Raw genomic sequence first — 17,138 nt, forward strand, 5'->3', positions numbered from 1 at the left:
TGGGACTTCATCAAGATAAGAAGCTTTTGCACAGCAAAGGATACAGTCAACAAAACTAAAAGACAACCTACAGAATGGGAGAAGATATTTGCAAATGACGAATCAGATAAAGGGCTAGTTTCCAAGATCTATAAAGAACTTATTAAACTCAACACCCAAGAAACAAAAAATCCAATCATGAAATGGGCAAAAGACATGAACAGAAATCTCAGAGGAAGACATAGACATGGCCAACAAGCACATGAGAAAATGCTCCCCATCACTTGCCATCAGGGAAATACAAATCAAAACCACAAGGAGATCCCACCTCACACCAGTGAGAATGGGGAACATTAACAAGGCAGGAAACCACAAATGTTGGAGAGGATGTGGAGAAAAGGGATCCTTCTTACACTGTTGGTGGGAATGTGAACTGGTGCAGCCACTCTGGAAAACTACGTGGAGGTTCCTCAAAGAGTTAAAAATAGACCTGCCCTACGACCCAGCAATTGCCCTGCTGGGGATTTACCCCAAAGATACAGATGCAGTGAAACGCCGGGACACCTGCACCCCGATGTTTCTAGCAGCAATGGCCACAATAGCCAAACTGTGGAAGGAGCCTTGGTGTCCATCGAAAGATGAATGGATAAAGAAGCTATGGTCTATGTATACAATGGAATATTACTCAGTCATTAGAAATGACAAATACCCACCATTTGCTTCAACGTGGATGGAACTGGAGGGTATTATGCTGAGTGAAATAAGTCAATCGGAGAAGGACAAACATTATATGGTCTCATTCATTTGGGGAATATAAAAAATAGTGAAGGGGAATAAAGGGGAAAGGAGAAAAAATATGTGGGAAATATCAGAAAGGGAGACAGAACATGAGAGACTCCTAACTCTGGGAAACGAACTAGGGGTGGTGGAAGGGGAGGTGGGTGGGGGGTGGGGGTGACTGGGTGGTGGACACTGAGGTGGGCACTTGACGGGATGAGCACTGGGTGTTATTCTGTATGTTGACAAATTGAATACCAATAAAAAATAAATTTATTAAAAATAAATAAATAAATAAATAAATAAAAATAAAACAAATAAAGAGAAAAGTATACTATAAGTTTGACTATAAAAGACCTTGCTATAAAACTGGAAGGCAAACAAGAATTTCTTTCCTTTATCTTGAGAAAATAATTTTGATTTAAAAAGCTACATGTGCAAAATTACTTTTAGCTGCATTTTTTGTAATAGAAAAAAACCCCAGAAACAATGTAAATAATGGAAAAAAAACAGTTAATAATTGCATGTTGATATAATAGGCTACTATAAAACCATTAAAATGACAAACATGGTGTTGAGAAAAAGCTGAGAAAATGTTTACAATATGTTTTGAAAAGTGTCAAAGATAAGTTATGTGTATTATGATTTTGTCCATGTAAAGAAAGCTGTATGTTTAGGTGCATAAAGTGTGAGGGGAACATGAAAAAAATGGAAACCCTTGCTGGCATTGGTCACCATAAGCAAGGTTGTGCTACACAAACAATTCCCATCTATCGGTGATTCACAACAAATGCTCATCCTATGTGACCAGGCTGTGCTCGCTGTAACCACTCTGGGACCCAGTCTGAGAAAGTTTCCATCCTCACACCTGCTGCCTCCGTTTTTAAAACTTTGCCAGAGGAAAGATGTGATTGGCACGATATCCTAAAGCTTCTAAGTGGCAATGAAATATGTTACTCCTTGCATTTATTTGGCTAAAGCAAGTCACACTGTCAGGTCCAACTTCAAAGGGGGCAAACTAACTCCCTACTATGTGGTCAGAGAGGAAACCAGGAATATTCGATGAACAACCCTAATGAATCTTACAATGAGATTGATAGACTTATAGATGTTTTTCCAAATATTTTACAATATGAAAATACATTTTACACTTTCATGACCTCAGATTCTACTGGGCGCCAGAATTTGGAAGTTGATTCTCTCTCTCTCTCTCTATATATATATATACACACACTCTCTCTCTATATATATATATCATACTCATCATCATATATATATCTCATACTCATCATTAAAGAAAGGCTTTTAACCAAAAAGTCTTTAAAATGTACAATTTTTTTATTCAAACGTTCTAAACAGACTGAGATGATAAACATTTGCACCTTAGGAAATAGAATTTTATTTCACAATGTTTCTGGCTTCATATCATTGTAATATGCAATTTGTAAATTATATGGAAAAGGAAGTTTCAAGAAGGCATTCTATTATAAATATTTATGTGTTGCTGGAAAAATGCATCTTTTGCCTAGGTACCCTGTAACAATTTGCTTGCTTCAGCAAGTAATCAGCAATAAAGAAAATACATGTCATGGTAGTAGGGCTTTAAATATTCCAGTATATAAATTCCTGAAAAATATCCATTGAAAATGAATGAAGGATAGTGTGAAAAAAAAAAAAGATGGTGTGGTGTACAGCAAAGAACACTGGCTTTGGTATCAGGTTCAAATGCTGAACCACCATTTATTAGTCATATAACCCTGGGCAATCGGGGCTAATGTCTTCCATAAAAAAGAAATGAAGAATTCTTCCCCTGTGTATATTGTTGTAATGTTTATGACATAACACGTGTAAAGCACTTAGAAAAGTGGCTAGCACATGGTCGATAAATAAATGTTCATTTATTTATGTGTTGGCTGAATAATGGGCAATTACAATTATGGAATAATCCTGCCAGACACTATGAGGAGTGGATATCTTTCAAATTCCTCTCTGTTAGGAATAGATATGTAGAAGTACTTGGTCGAAGCAACCATGATCTGATTGTTCTTATTGAATGGGGATGCTGATCAAATAGAATTCCATGAGGTACATATCTTTTGACTGATGCTTAAGCAGTGTGACATGATTGCCATTGTTGGGGACATGCGTGTAGTGAGCCCTGAATACATAATGACAGAGGACGATGATAACACCCAGTCAAATCTCCTCTCTTAGTGATCTGTGATGGGTAAATTTCTCTCTGGGAGCAAGCCAGGTGAGGGGAATGAAGCCACTGAAAGGCAGTGGGGTTGGCCTTTGGAAGTAGAGGGACACGGGGTGCCCCTGTAACCTTGGCTCCAATCTGTCATGTTAATAGCTGGTATTCATAAACACTGAGATGGCCAGGCTGGCTCAGACAAAATGGAACCGGGTTGGCCTAAGAGATTGGCAGGTGTACTCGTGGGCCTCCAGAGGTCTCGTGGGTTTGAGAATCCATTCTCTCTGGGTCAGGATGGCTCTGTGGGTTCTGCGCCCCATTTCTCCAGTCTCTGCTGGTGGTACTGGTATGAGATACATGACGCAAAGAAAACGTCCAATGCTAGATTGGGATGGGTGATGAATAGAGACAGCAAACTGGGTTGCACTCCTACCAGAGAGGTAAGGCTGTCCATGTGGTTTATGTAATCCTTCTGGAAGCCTGTCAGAGGGTTCTGAGATATCTAAGAGTGGACCACACGGGTAAAGAGACTGGGCGAAGAGACTAGAAACTGTTCATGACTTTGCAGCGTCTGGGGCCACGCTTGATCCTGGGATGCTTGGCCCCTCTTTCCATTGGCACAGACAAGTGTTACTTCAGGATGAGGCTTGAATCCCTCCCTCTCATGACCACTCAAGTTCTCCCCATCTCTCCCCACTGGGGCTCCTGCCCTCACCGATTTCTTACCATGGTTCTTCTGTGCTACACATGTTGTCTGCGGGTATCTCTCATGCACATGGAGTTTCGTGTTCTTGACGATGCCTAACCTGCCTGTTAGCAGGGACCAGGGCTTGTGGACCTTTTTATAGCCTCCATAGGTTTCAGTACATCTCTAGGTGTGAAGTGGACATTTGTTTAACTATTTCCCACAATTATCTAAGAGTTCATTTGGAGCATCTGGCCACAGAAGGTTGAATTTGGCTTTCTATTGTTCTAAGGGTTGAAGCTATTTTCCCTCCTTTTTTTTTTTTTTTAAAGAATGCATTTACTTATCTGAAAGAAAGAAAGCAAGAGAGCATAAGCAAGGGGAGAGACAGAGGGAGAGGGGGAAGCAGACTCTGCTGAGTGGGGAGCCCGAGGCAGGGCTCGATCCCAGGATCCCGGGATCATGACCTGAGCTGAAGGCAGACATTTAATCAACTGAGCCACCCAGGTGCCTCACTATTTTCCCATTTTATTTTATTTTAAATGTTTTATTTTTAAGTAATCTCTACACCCAGTGTGGGGCTTGAACTCATGACCCTGGGATCAAGAGTCACCTGCTCTTCTGACTAAGCCAGCCAGGCACCCCTGTTTTTCCTTCTTTTTTTTATTGAAGTTTGATTTGCCAACATATAGTGTAACACCCAGTGCTCATCCCGTCAAGTGTCCCCCTCAGTGCCTGTCACCCAGTCACCCATCCCCCTGCCTAAATACGGACTTGCAAAGAAGTCTCCCAAAGGAGAGAGTAGGAACCTAGGAAATATCTGGTAGTCTTAGGTCTTTTCCTGATTAGAGCATTCAACCGATTCCTGCCACTTTTGAAATTTCTCCTGGGACACATTTGTGGTCTTAGCTTGTGTGAAGAAATCTTCGGTCGGCAAACATTTAATTATTGTCAGTTGGCAGTTCCTTGTGGGTGGGAATTCTATTATTGCCACCTTTCTCCCATTTGGTAAGCATAGTTCCCAATGCACAGTAAGCTCTCAGATATTTGTTTTGTAAGTGAATTTCTGCTTTGTTTTTCTTATTTCCACATTATGAAGTATTTTCTCTTGGCTTAAAGGGTAACCAAATGATATGTGAATATTAAAACCAAGACAGAGTAAGTGTAAGTGTAAGAGTAAGCAATAATGAGCTTTCAGTCTTACCTTTGGACACGCTTGGGACTGCCTCCCTGATATTAGAAGTTTCATTTAAAATCTGACTCAGAGATTTTGCTTTCCTTTGACCCCACCTCCCTAAGCCCGTAAATGCTGTTTGCAGTAATTGTCTGCTGGGAAAGGGCCCTACCTTCTCCCCAAAGCCTCTCTTCTCTAAACGATGTCAGCCATCACATCCTTGAAGGAAGGTAACATGTTTAGGCCTATGAAAGAATAAATGGTACAAGGAGGGGTCTAGGGAAAGATAGCATATGCTTGGGAAAGTAAAGAAAAAAAAAGGGAAATTCAGGTGCTGAGCTTGTCCATAGCTGATTGAAAGGACCTGAAAGAGGAACTCTAGAAAGAAAACACACACCTGACTTTTCTGTTAGCAACAGAGATGGGAGTTAACCAGAACTGGTTAACTGGTGGAAAAAAACAAACATATTTTCCCTTCTCTGGTTCCTTAATTACTATTGGTTCCATAGGATAGATAGAAAAACAATCAAGGAGAACTTGTGATCCAGAAAGAATTTGGATGAAAATTCTGAGTGGAACTCACAGCACTGGTACGAGGCTGGTGCTGGCTCCTGATTCTGGCTACTTTCGTGCTGTGTGTAGAGCTCAGCATGGACAAGGATGGGGAAGCCCTTCATGTTTGTAACATTGCTATGAATGGATTTCTTCCACTTTTCTTTTTTAGGCCTTTTGAATTCCCCAAAAAGAAAGAAAGACAGACAGAGTGGGAGAAAGAGAGAGGAAGATGGAGGGAGGGAGGGAGAGAGAGAGAGAGGAAGAGAGGAAAGAAGGAAGGGAAGAAAGAGGGGCACCTGGGTGGCTCAGTTGGTGAAATGTCTGACTCTTGATTTCAGCTCGGGTCTTGATCTCAGAGGTGTGAGTTCAAGCCCTGTGTTGGGCTCCATGCTGGGTGGGCAGAGTCTATTTTAAAAAAAATGAACTATGGGTGGTGGAAGGGGAGGTGGGCGGGGGGTGGGGGTGACTGGGTGGCAGGCACTGATGTGGGCATTTGACGGGATGAGCACTGGGTGTTATTCTGTATGTTGACAAATTGAACACCAATAAAAATAAATTTATTTTAAAAAGTGTGAGAGGGAAAATATGTCCTTGTTATTAATTTAAGCTAAATAAAATTTGGCTGGAAGATGGAATTATTTTAAAAGAAAAAATTAGTTCATAGTAATAGTGATTGTAATTTTCCAGTCCTTTAATTTAAACTGGATTGATTTTCATACTCCTTTGGTTCAGGGTGTCTACCAGCAGCAAAGAAACCACAGATTCATTCTACCACTGTCCTCTCACTTTTATTTTTAAAGATATTTTTATTATTTTAAAAATATTTTTATTGAAGTTCAATTTGCCAACATATAGTATAATACCCAGTGCTCATCCTGTCAAGTGCCCCCCTCAGTGCCTGTCACCCAGTCACCCCATCCCCCCACCCACTTCCCATTCCACTACCCCTTGTTCATTTCCCAGAGTTAGGAGTCTCTCATGTTTAGTCACCCTCTCTAATTTTTCTCACTCATTTTCTCTCCTTTCCCCTACAATCCCTTTCACTATTTCTTATATTTCCCATATGAGTGAGACCATATAATGATTGTCCTTTTCTGATTGATTTACTTCACTCAGCGTAATACCTTCCAGTTCCATCCACGTTGAAGCAAATGGTGGGTATTTGTCATTTCTAATGGCTGAGTAATATTTCAGTGTATACATATACCACAGCTTCTTTATCCATTCATCTTTTGATGGACACTGAGGCTCCCTCCACAGTTTGGCTACTGTGCATATTGCTGCTATAAACATTGGGGTTCAGGTGTCCCAGGTTTTCATTGCATCTGTATCTTTGGGGTAAATCCCCAGCAGTACAATTGCTGGGTCGTAGGGTAGCTCTATTTTTAACTCTTTGAGGAACCTCCACACAGTTTTCCAGAGTGGCTGCGCCAGTTCACATTCCCACCAACAGTGCAAGAGGGTTCCCCTTTCTCCACATCCTCTCCAACATTTGTGGTTTCCTGCCTTGTTAATTTTCCCCATTCTCACTGGTATGAGGTGGCATCTCCTTGTGGTTTTGATTTGTATTTCCCTGATGGCAAGTTATGCGGAGCATTTTCTCATGTGCTTGTTGGCCATGTGTATGTCTTCTTTGGTGAAATTTCTGTTCATGTCTTTTGCCCACTTCATGATTGGATTTTTTGTTTCTTGGGTGTTGAGTTTAATAAGTTCTTTATAGAACTTGGATACTAGCCCTTTATCTGATATGTCATTTGCAAATATCTTCTCCCATTCTGGAGGTTGAGGAAGACACAAAGAGATGGAAAAATATACCATACTCATGGATCGGAAGAATTAATATTGTGAAAATGTCTCTGCTCCCCAGGGCAATTTACACATTCAAAACAATCCCTATCAAAATACCATGGAATTCACAGAGTTGGAACAAATAATCTTAAGATTTATGTGGAATCAGAAAAGATCTTGAATATTGATCTTGAAAAGATCTTGAATAGCCCGGGGAGTATTGAAAAAGAAAACCAAAGCTGGGGACATCACAATGCCGGATTTCAAATTGTACTACAAAGCTGTGGTCATCAAGACAGTGTGGTACTGGCACAAAAACAGACACACAGGTCAATGGAACAGAATAGAGAAGCTAGAAATGGGCTCTCAACTCTATGGTCAACTAATATTTGACAAAGCAGGAAAGACTGTCCACTGGAAAAAGGACAGTCTCCTCAATAAATGGTCCTGGGAACATTAGACAACCACGTGCCGAAGAATGAAACTAGACCACTCTCTTACAACATACACAAAGATAAACTCAAATAGATGAAAGATCTAAATGTGAGACAAGAATCAACCAAAATCCTAGAGAAGAACACAGGCAACACCCTTTTTGAACTTGGCCATAGCAACTTCTTGCAAGATACATCTATGAAGGCAAGGGAAACAAAAGCAAAAATGAACTATTGGGACCTAATCAAGATAAAAAGCTTCTGCACAGCAAAAGAAACAGTCAACAAGACTAAAAGAGATTTTATTTATTTATTTTAGAAAAAGAGAGTACGTGATCCGGGGAAGAAGCAGAGGGAGAGGGAGAGAGAATCTGGAGCAGACTCTGACCTGAGCACAGAACCCCCGCCTCCCCCCGCCCAGAGTTTGATCCTACAAGCCTGAGATCATGACCTGAGATGAAATCAAGAGTCATATGCTTAACTGACTGAACCACCCAGGTGCCCCTGTCTTCTCACCTTTAAAAAGCACTTTTGGAGTTCTGTTGTTAGTATGACCATTCCCACTGGCTGGTCTAAGCCAATGAAAGCCAGAGTTGGGAATGAAGTGGGAATATGCCATGCTACAGGGATATTTGGTCATCAGTGCTATTCTCAGAATCGCCAAAGAAAGGAAATGAGAAAGTATATCCTGTAGTGATGACCACCTCAGTATTCTCCGTGGTGCTACTCTCTTCAAAAACGATGGCCATTTCTATGAATTATTTCATTTTGGATTTGACCATTGTTCCACCATAAATGATGTGGTTGGGAAGGCTGGCAATGATGTCTACTTGAGAGTTTGGGAATCTGCAAAACCAGGAAAGATGACTCGTATTAGCCTTTTTTTTCCTTCCATGCATGCATTTACTTATCCATTTACTCATTCCAGGAACTTCATTGGATATGCTTTTTCTGAATTCTGTTCCCACATATGAGATGAAAATGTTCTTTAGGAAAGGTCAAGACTCCAAAGTTATGCTTTTCCTCTTCTCTTTCTCTCTCTTTCTCTACAGGGTCATTATCATACAAAGAAGCCAGTAAAAAGCCAGGAGAACACAGTCTGGTCATCGAGTGCAAAAGGCTTCATCTTAAAAGTAGCTATCTCCACTAGTGCAAGACAGAGGTATAGGCCACTGCTAGAATGTGATGGTCCCATTCTCAACTTTGATCCTGGTTCTCAACTTTGATCAAGTATTCATCACAACAACCCAGCTCTCCTTCTCTCTCTGCTGTGATACCTCGGCTCTAGCACATAGCTCTTGCCAAGTGCTGAGATCTTCAGCCAACTTTCACCCGGTAGTAGTGATTGTATACATAGAGGGAAGCTTCATTTATCAGGTGCTGTCGTGCAAACAGAATTCTGAGGACACTGTAATTTACACAGGTAAGGAAATCCTTATTTGCTTTTAATCCCATTACTTTTAACTTTGTGTTTTGACAAAAATATTTCTAAAATTTATCACACTTTTGTTTTTTTGAACTGTGTGTAACGAACATAACTTAAGCTGCTTTTATTGCTCATTCTCATCATTAAGCACCTTAATTACTGCTCAAATACTATGATGAGGTTTTAATGTCTCCTCCCTATTCTGGTCATTATTACAGTTCTTGTCATTGAGTCTGAAGTCAACAGTAATTCCCTTCTCATTTATTGCTCTGGCCTGACAAACCAGACAACCCATGGTGAGAATTATCTGTAAAATTAAGCGTCAATAAATTCTGAGGGATTAGTTCCAATCCTGTCTCATTAGTTAGTGGTATGGATTGCAGAGTATATAAGCCTGTTTTGGTCCTTTCCAGTTCCTATAATCATGTCAGCTGAGACAGATGCACCCTACAGGGTCATATCAATACCTTTTCTGAGGCTTTGGACCATAGTCTGCATGACTGCAACCTTGAATTTAATTTATTCTCTGCCCAGTTATCATCACAGATGCTGTCATGGTCTTTTTGATGCATCGTTAAAGCAAATCAAAAGGAGCATGTCCTACACACGGTTCAATATCCAAGCCTCTCATCTGGTGCTTAGAAACACCTGGAATAAAGCAGGAGCATGTTCAAAGTGGGGTAGTTAGGGCAGCTGTTGGATAGGACAAAGAACATAGAAGTTACATGGTCTCTTTGATAAAGACAGAACCACAGGTCAACTCCACAGGGTAAAGATTGTATTGGGCTGGAAAGGAGGCAAGAGCCAGAATCCATCCCCTTCAGCACCTCCTCCTGCTGGATCTTTGGAGCATGACTGCGCCACCTCGTTGTTCGGGGACCCGGCTGAAGACTTGGCCTGTGCTCACAAAGGCCTCGACTCTTCTTGCCCAGACTCTAGTGTGTGTTCTTTAAAAAAAAAAGAAGAAGAAGAAGAAGAAAACAAAAAGACTCGGTAAATTAAGACTTCACAACCTTTGCATAGTGTAACTGTGTGTCCTGCTCATCGATAGGCTTCTCAAGATTAAGTGCTTTTGCCTTGTGCATATCAAGTGCCCCAGCAGCTCATGGGCTCTCTCACCCTCTCAGTCTCCTGAGCTCTGCCAGACTCCAGGCCATGGATTGGTGCAGGCATTTTCTCTTGGCCCTGACCTCCCAAATCACACACCTTGCAAAGGACTGGGGATCAATTTTCCTTGTTTTTACTTCTTGGCTCAGCTCTGGTGTTCTTGTCTATTCTCTGATGTCAGCTATTTACTTCCCTGTGCATGAGTCCTAAATATATATCTCTACATATAGTGTTAGTTTTTATGTGTTCCCTTTTTCAAACCAGTGGTCATGGCATAAATATAAAAATACAGTGACAACAAAAAAACCAAACATTACAACTTGATCCTTTTTCTTTTTGATTAGTTCTTTCATTCTCAGGTTGAAAATGTGGCAAATCAATGAACAAGGTGATATAGATTTTAGTGCCGGCCATTTTTTTTCTACTTTCCTGTCTGCCTTTCTACCAGCTGGTATTGTCTCTGAACCTTGGCTTTCTTGGCTCTCAAATAAAGGAGGGTTGAACTACATAATTTCTTAAGCTATTCCTAGTTCTAAAATGCTATGGCATCTATTACATGCCTTTACCTAGTTTAATTGGTCCAAAAAACTACTATCAGAACTCTTTTAAGATACTGTTTTGTGCCAGTGTCAACCTATCATTGAAGGAAATGCTATTGGCTGGAAATGCCTGAGGGCCCTCCCTGGGGCCTCAGTGAGTTCTCCACAGACATGTCCCCTTTCCAAACCAATGTTCCCACTGGACCAATCCTCATGGTTCTTATGACTGCAATATGCCCTTGAATAACAACCATCTGGAAACTTTGAAAAAAATAAAGTTTTATTACTTAGAAGACCTGGAAGTTACGCAACACACCTACGATCACACAGGTAGAGAGACAGTGAAAGAGAGAGAGGAAAGGACACCTAGGTGGCTCTGTGGTTGAGCATCTGCCTTTGGCTCAGGGCATGGTCCTGCATAGCACTCCCCATGAGGAGCCAGCTTCTCCCTCTTCCTGTGTTTCTGCCTCTCTCTGTGTCTCTCATGAATAAATAAATGAAAATTTTAAAAGAGAGAGAGAGAGAGAAAGAGAGAGAGTGCTCACTGGCCAGGGGTTCTGCTTTTATTGGATTTGAGAATGGGGACTTAAGTTTTTGAGGGCTTACTCTTTATCCATAACCTTAAAGCATGGAGATTTAAAGCATGAGAAAGAGAAAAGACAAGTGGCCCAAATGGTAAGTTAGCAAAATCAGCCAAGATCTCTGAAACAAAGGAACTTCAGTGCAGAGAGGCAGCCTGGCTCTTTATGGAGCCATGTGGCTGACAATGTGCTTATTCCAGCTCATTAAGTGGATGCCTCCTTGAAATGGCTGGCTTATCACTTGCATTACAAAAAAGAAAAAGAAAACCTATCAGGGCTTACACTACAAATGTAAAATTTTGTTTATCAATCATTTTTCTGACTTTTTCCCCTCTCTACATTGGATAGTTTTAATAAGAAAATAATCACACAAGAAAGTAAATAGACTCATTCAATAGATATAAAAGTATCACATATGATGACATACATATGCCCCTGGCACATAGTAGGTGACCAATTAATACTGTTGGAGTGAAGGGATGATCTGAACCCTAGTTAGAGAGGACATTGTTTTAAAGCATCGTGATTTCCCCACAAGAGGCAGCAGAGGGCAAGCTTAGACATTGACAAAACTCACCATTGGTGTAGATGGGTTACCTTGGTGGGTGGGCTCCCCTCCGTGTATGACTGGATCGCTGTGCAATTGCTCAGCATGTTTCCGACAGCTGCTCTGTTTGCACTCTGTTAACCATACTAAATAAACACAACTACACACATGCACAAATTATTCACAGACCTCAAAGTGGGAGGTATGTTAAGTAATTATTTGGAAAATTTGCAATATGGAAGTCAACTATCTGGATCATTCTGAACCCTCTAAATTTTCTTTGCAGACTGTAGATACCTTTCTAAACCATGCCTCTCAGGACAGGAGAGTGATGATCTGAATTAGCTGTCCAAGTTGCTGCCATTTTATTTCACCAGTATTTTATACTCTCTCTCTCTCTGTTAAAAAAAAAAAAATCCATGGAACATGAAAGACTACCCCCTATATACACACATACCCAATCCTTATTCCCAGAGGAAGCCACTGTTAAGTGTTTTGTATCTTCCTAAAACAGCATATACGTGTACAATCAGAGGTATATGGGGGATCACAAATGCCCATGGTCCCACAATTAGATTTTTTTCAATGAATATCTTTTAACATCTGCACATATAATTGTGCTTCAATCTTTGTAAACCATGTAGTCTTCTATGACATGGGTGTATTAATTGCTAGAGATCATGACAAAGATCTTGATAAAGAGCAACAGGCCAATTTCTGGTCATGACTATAGAGTATCCATTTGGCTCCACCAACATGCTCAAAACTTCTGTCGCCTTTTATCCATAGATATGCATTCCCAGTGGAAAGCCATACAAATAAGCCTTGAATCTCGGTAATCCTCAGTTTGTGCACCAGCACAGGCAAGGGGAGAATTGCCAGGTCAACAAGACACAACTCTAAGAAACCAGACGTGCTTACAATGTGGCTGAGCTTCACAACTGGGCGAGCACCAGGATTCCATTGGCCATCACGGGAATTCTCACTCCCATCAATCCCTCTGCTTAGAGTCTTCGCTATGGAAACACTGTGGAAGCAGAGTAATTGAAAATAGTTTAGATTCCGGAAACACCAAGCTTACATCAGTTCTTCCATTGCATTTACACAGTTGTATAGTAAGCTTTATAGTTTCATAGCAGGCCTACTTTATTTATTTATTTATTTATTTATTTATTTGTTTGTTTGTTTATTTATTTATTTATTTATTTATTTATTTTAGATGTTAAAATTTTACTTATTCATGAGAGACACACAAAGAGAGGCAGAGACACAGGCAGAAGGAGAAGCAGGCTCCCTGCAGGGAGACTGATGTGGGACTTGATCCCAGGACCCCGGGATCATGCCCTGAGCTAAAGGCAGATGCTCAACCACTGAGCGACCCAGGCATCCCAGTGAGCCTACTTTAAAACTAAAATTTATATAGTTCCATGGTCACCTTCTCCGTTGGTCCTCCTATGATAGGCAACATCAATTGATGTTAGCAGAAATTTGATTTGCCAGAGCACACACATCAAGTTATTTTATATATATTTTTACAGAGCAAGTTTGTTTTGGTGATATCTAAGTTCATCCAGTGAACTACACTTTTTCTATCAATATCACAATGGGCTATCAAAATTGGAAAATTAGATGGTCTGGTCCTATCTTACATTATATATTAATATAACCTTTGCTATATAAAATGTGATCTGGAGACTGGAAGCAGCATAGCCTGGGAACTCTGTCAAACGCAGATCGATGGCTCCCACTTCAGACACACTGAATCAGAATCTCAGGGAGCTGGAACCAGCAATCTGATTTTTAAAAGTTTCACAGTGATTCTTACCACACTGGAGGTTGAGAACCACTGATCTGAAAAGCCCTGGTTAATGGTCACAAGTTTCTCCTTACATACCTCCTGACTTGGGAAATCACTACTTCACCAAGCAGACCATTTTGTTTTGAGATATGACTCCTTATTGGAAAATCTCTTCTTATTTCGAGTCAAGCCCACCTCCCTGGGACTTCTCCCTACTGGCTCTTGTCCTGCTGGACAAGAACACACGTGGCGTTGACTCCATCTTTCTTTCTTTCTTTCTTTTTTTTTTTTGACTCCATCTTTCAATGAAGTTCATATTGCGGTCAAGATACTGATCGGGCTCCTGTCCTGCCCCTAACACATATTTTCCAGCCTAAATAGCTTCAGCGGTTTTTAAACACCCACCATCCTGCATTTGCCTGACTCTTTACTGTTCTGATTATTCTTCTCTTATTATGTTCCTCTGGGAGTGGGCACTGGAGCAGAGCATAGCAGTCCAGGCATTGTTTGAACCCAGGGCAAAGCAGATGGCTCTCTTCTGTTGAAACCTAAGTGACGTTGCCTTGGGCTCAGTCATTTTAAGTGTTCAGCTCTTGATTTCAGTTCAGGTCATGATCTCAGGGTTGTGAGATCAAGCACCACATCGGGCTTTGTGATCAGTGGGGAGTCTGCTTGAGATTCTTTCTCTCTCTCCCTCTGCCTCTGTCCTCTCCACCTACCCCACTCTCTCTCTAAAAATATGTACATAATTTTTTTTTGAAAAGAGAGAATATTGCTTGTGAGACTCATGTTGCATAAGTGACCTCAGGAGCCTGGTTATTTGACATTAGCTGGTCTTCAGGTCAGCACTGGCCCTTCTGATCTGGACGCCAAGAGCTATAAACGTTGCCTTGTATCCCCTCCAACTCCAGGCTAGGCTGGCCCCCTGGAATGGAATCTGGGAGGGGAAGCAAACACGCCTAGCCCAGGTGCCTTGAAGATGTAAAGACATAATAACAGAGGAATCATGTCTCCAGAGGAAGCTTGCTCCAAACCGCAAATGCAAACAAATGTTTAACTTCAGACTCCATCATTTGCCTGATAAATATGGCCCTGATGAGGGTGGTCAGTCGGAAGCCTCACCCAAGGGGAGGATGCTCCGCCCGGGGCCTCTCCATCTGGACTCCAGCCTGGGTGCCTCTGCTATGAGGTACCTGATTTGATGTGACTCTGTCTTACTCTCCTTTCTGCTTACTATTGCCCTCGTCTATGCATCGATTTCCCTTTTTCTCTTCTTTCTGTTTCTATTAGATTTTTGTAACATTGATAAAGTACTTTTTCTCTTCAAAACTGAGAGGGCAGCTGCGTGAATCTTTTCTTTTAGAGCAGAGATTAAAGGGAGAAACAGCAGTTGAATAAGCCGGAGGCAGATAGGGGCCTCCCCTGGAATGCACAGTCTCCACCTGCCTTTAGAAGCAGGCCAGTGTCTCCAGGCCCCGCTCTGCCCATTCTTGTCCTCTCCCCTCCCACCTACCACGTTTTCATGGAAGTGCCTGTGTGCTTTGCCTCTGAGCTTGCCCACACTGTGGCTGTTTCTAAAAAACATCCATAGATAAATTCTTGCAGCCAACTGACATTGGTCGATGCTTAGTTATCTTCCCAGTACTTTGGTGACACTTTATTTTCGACATGACCCTTAGAAGAAGTAGGTAGGCCAAGTGCTCATACAATCTCATTTCCCTCATGAGGGAAGCCATGGCTAGTTGAAGAGTAAGCATTTTTCAAGGTCTGCAAGTGGCAAACAGAGAAACAAGGCTACATACATGGGCTGGCTGACCTCCCGTCCGGTGCTCTTCCCCAGCATTCCCTTCCTATTCACCCACACCTCCTTCTGGGAGATTCCTGGCTGGGCCCTCTATGGTCTGAAGCAGTCATGCTCTGGACAGTGTGTGTCTTTTGCCAGCCCTGGTCTCAGCTGCCTTCACTGAGTAAGCTCCTAATCCTTCCAAAGCTAGCACTGAGTGGGAGAGTTCAGAGGGATGGAGCATATGGAGAGCTTCAGCGTTACTGAGGAGGTTAAGGCAGTCTTTATGGGCCATGGATGAGGTAAAACAAGGATATTGCTCAGCAGAAAGAGAGAGAGAGAGAAAAGAGATGAGAGAGAAATAGAAGGTAGTGGCCCAGCCCCTGAAAAGGAAATAGAGCATATATGGCTTTCTGAAATGGCTGCACTATGGCTGTCTGTGTCCCAGAAAAAAACCATTTTCTTTGGCTCGCTATGCTGTGCGCTATGATTTAAGGCTAACCTGAATCCCATGAGGTCAGAGCACTGAGCACTGAGCCCTTCCTACAAAGTGTTGACTGAACAAGTCAGAGGCCACTACCAGTGTGGCGTCACCAAAACAGAAGCAGGGAATCCATGCAGGAAATAGCCTGAAATGTGGGTCCTTTCTTCCTCATGCACCTCTTGGAGATGTTTCTTTAAACTATTATTTAATCCCTCAATTCTTTTAGGGAAAAGTTTGTTAACAGTTCTAACCAGTTGTTCATACACTTTGCTTGTTTCTATACTAAGAAATTAATATGTTAGGGGTGCCCAGGTGGCTCAGTTGGTTTAGCATCTGCCTTTGGCTTGGGTCATGATCCTAAGGTCTTGGAATGGAGCCCTGCATTGGGCTCCCTGCTCAATGGAGAGCTTGCTTCTCCCTCTCCCTCTGCTACTCCCCCTGCTAGTGCTCTTTCTCTCTCTGTCAAATAAGCAAAATCTTAAAAAAAGAAATTAATATGTTAAATTGTGATTTATATATGTATTTGTCTCTCCACTAGACTGTGACATCCAGAACAGAAGGGACTAGTTTACTTTGAATATCCTTTGTCTAATACCACATCTTGCATGCCATAGGGATCCAATAAATATGCAAAGAATGAACGCATGAATAAATTACCAAAGACAGGCTTACCTCAGTAAATGGTGTGAAAATGTACCCTGAAAGAAAGAATAAATAATGTGGAAAACTCTTATTACTGATCTAAAGTCAAATTCCCTCCCCCCATCCCATTAAAAGAACAGCACAAGCAAACAGGATATAGCACAATAAATACATTTCACGTCTTCTTTCGGTTGGACCTCAGGGCAGAATTATTGTACAATTTCCCTGTCCTGTCATAGTGAAACGCCACTGCTGGCTGGCTGGGTTATGGCCATGCTTCTGGAGCCTTCCCAAGCACTTGGCCAGGTGGCGTGCCCTTTGAATGGTAAGCACAGCCTGCTCCCACAACTGACTTCGTTTTATGGAGTGCTTTCTGCAAAAGCAGTCAGCTTTCCAGATTGTGGCTGCAGGCATTTCTCCCCTAAGGGCCAGAGGCATTGCAGAGGTGATCATTTACCTAGGAAAAGGTGCTTTTTTGATCAGAAAAGTAGGAGCAGCAGCCCCTTGGAATCAGCTTGGTGTTAAGTTTCTAGGAATTTTGCAAGCCGATTATTAAGCCTGGTCATTAGTAAAATTTATGTAAACTTACAACTGAGTGCGTTTCGTTAAAACTGAAGCCAACGAAAATGCAAAACCCATCAC

At 41.7% G+C, this 17,138-nt stretch overlaps 1 long non-coding RNA gene across 3 annotated transcripts; it reads right to left on the minus strand.

Moving 5' to 3' along the window:
* Nucleotides 1–7,874: 7,874 nt before the first annotated feature.
* On the minus strand, nucleotides 7,875–16,554 carry LOC112914320 (uncharacterized). 3 transcript variants are annotated; one of them, XR_012001806.1, is made up of 3 exons: nucleotides 16,527–16,554; nucleotides 11,840–12,816; nucleotides 7,875–9,962 (listed from the first exon to the last, which is right to left on the minus strand). It is a non-coding gene; the product is annotated as an uncharacterized lncRNA (long non-coding RNA). The 3 variants fall into 3 exon arrangements; XR_012001805.1 differs by having other exon boundaries at nucleotides 7,875–8,435; nucleotides 9,483–12,816; XR_012001804.1 differs by having other exon boundaries at nucleotides 7,875–12,816.
* Nucleotides 16,555–17,138: the final 584 nt, after the last annotated feature.

Source organism: Vulpes vulpes, chromosome 5, assembly GCF_048418805.1.
Source record: "Vulpes vulpes isolate BD-2025 chromosome 5, VulVul3, whole genome shotgun sequence".
NCBI classification, from domain to species: Eukaryota; Metazoa; Chordata; class Mammalia; order Carnivora; family Canidae; genus Vulpes; species Vulpes vulpes.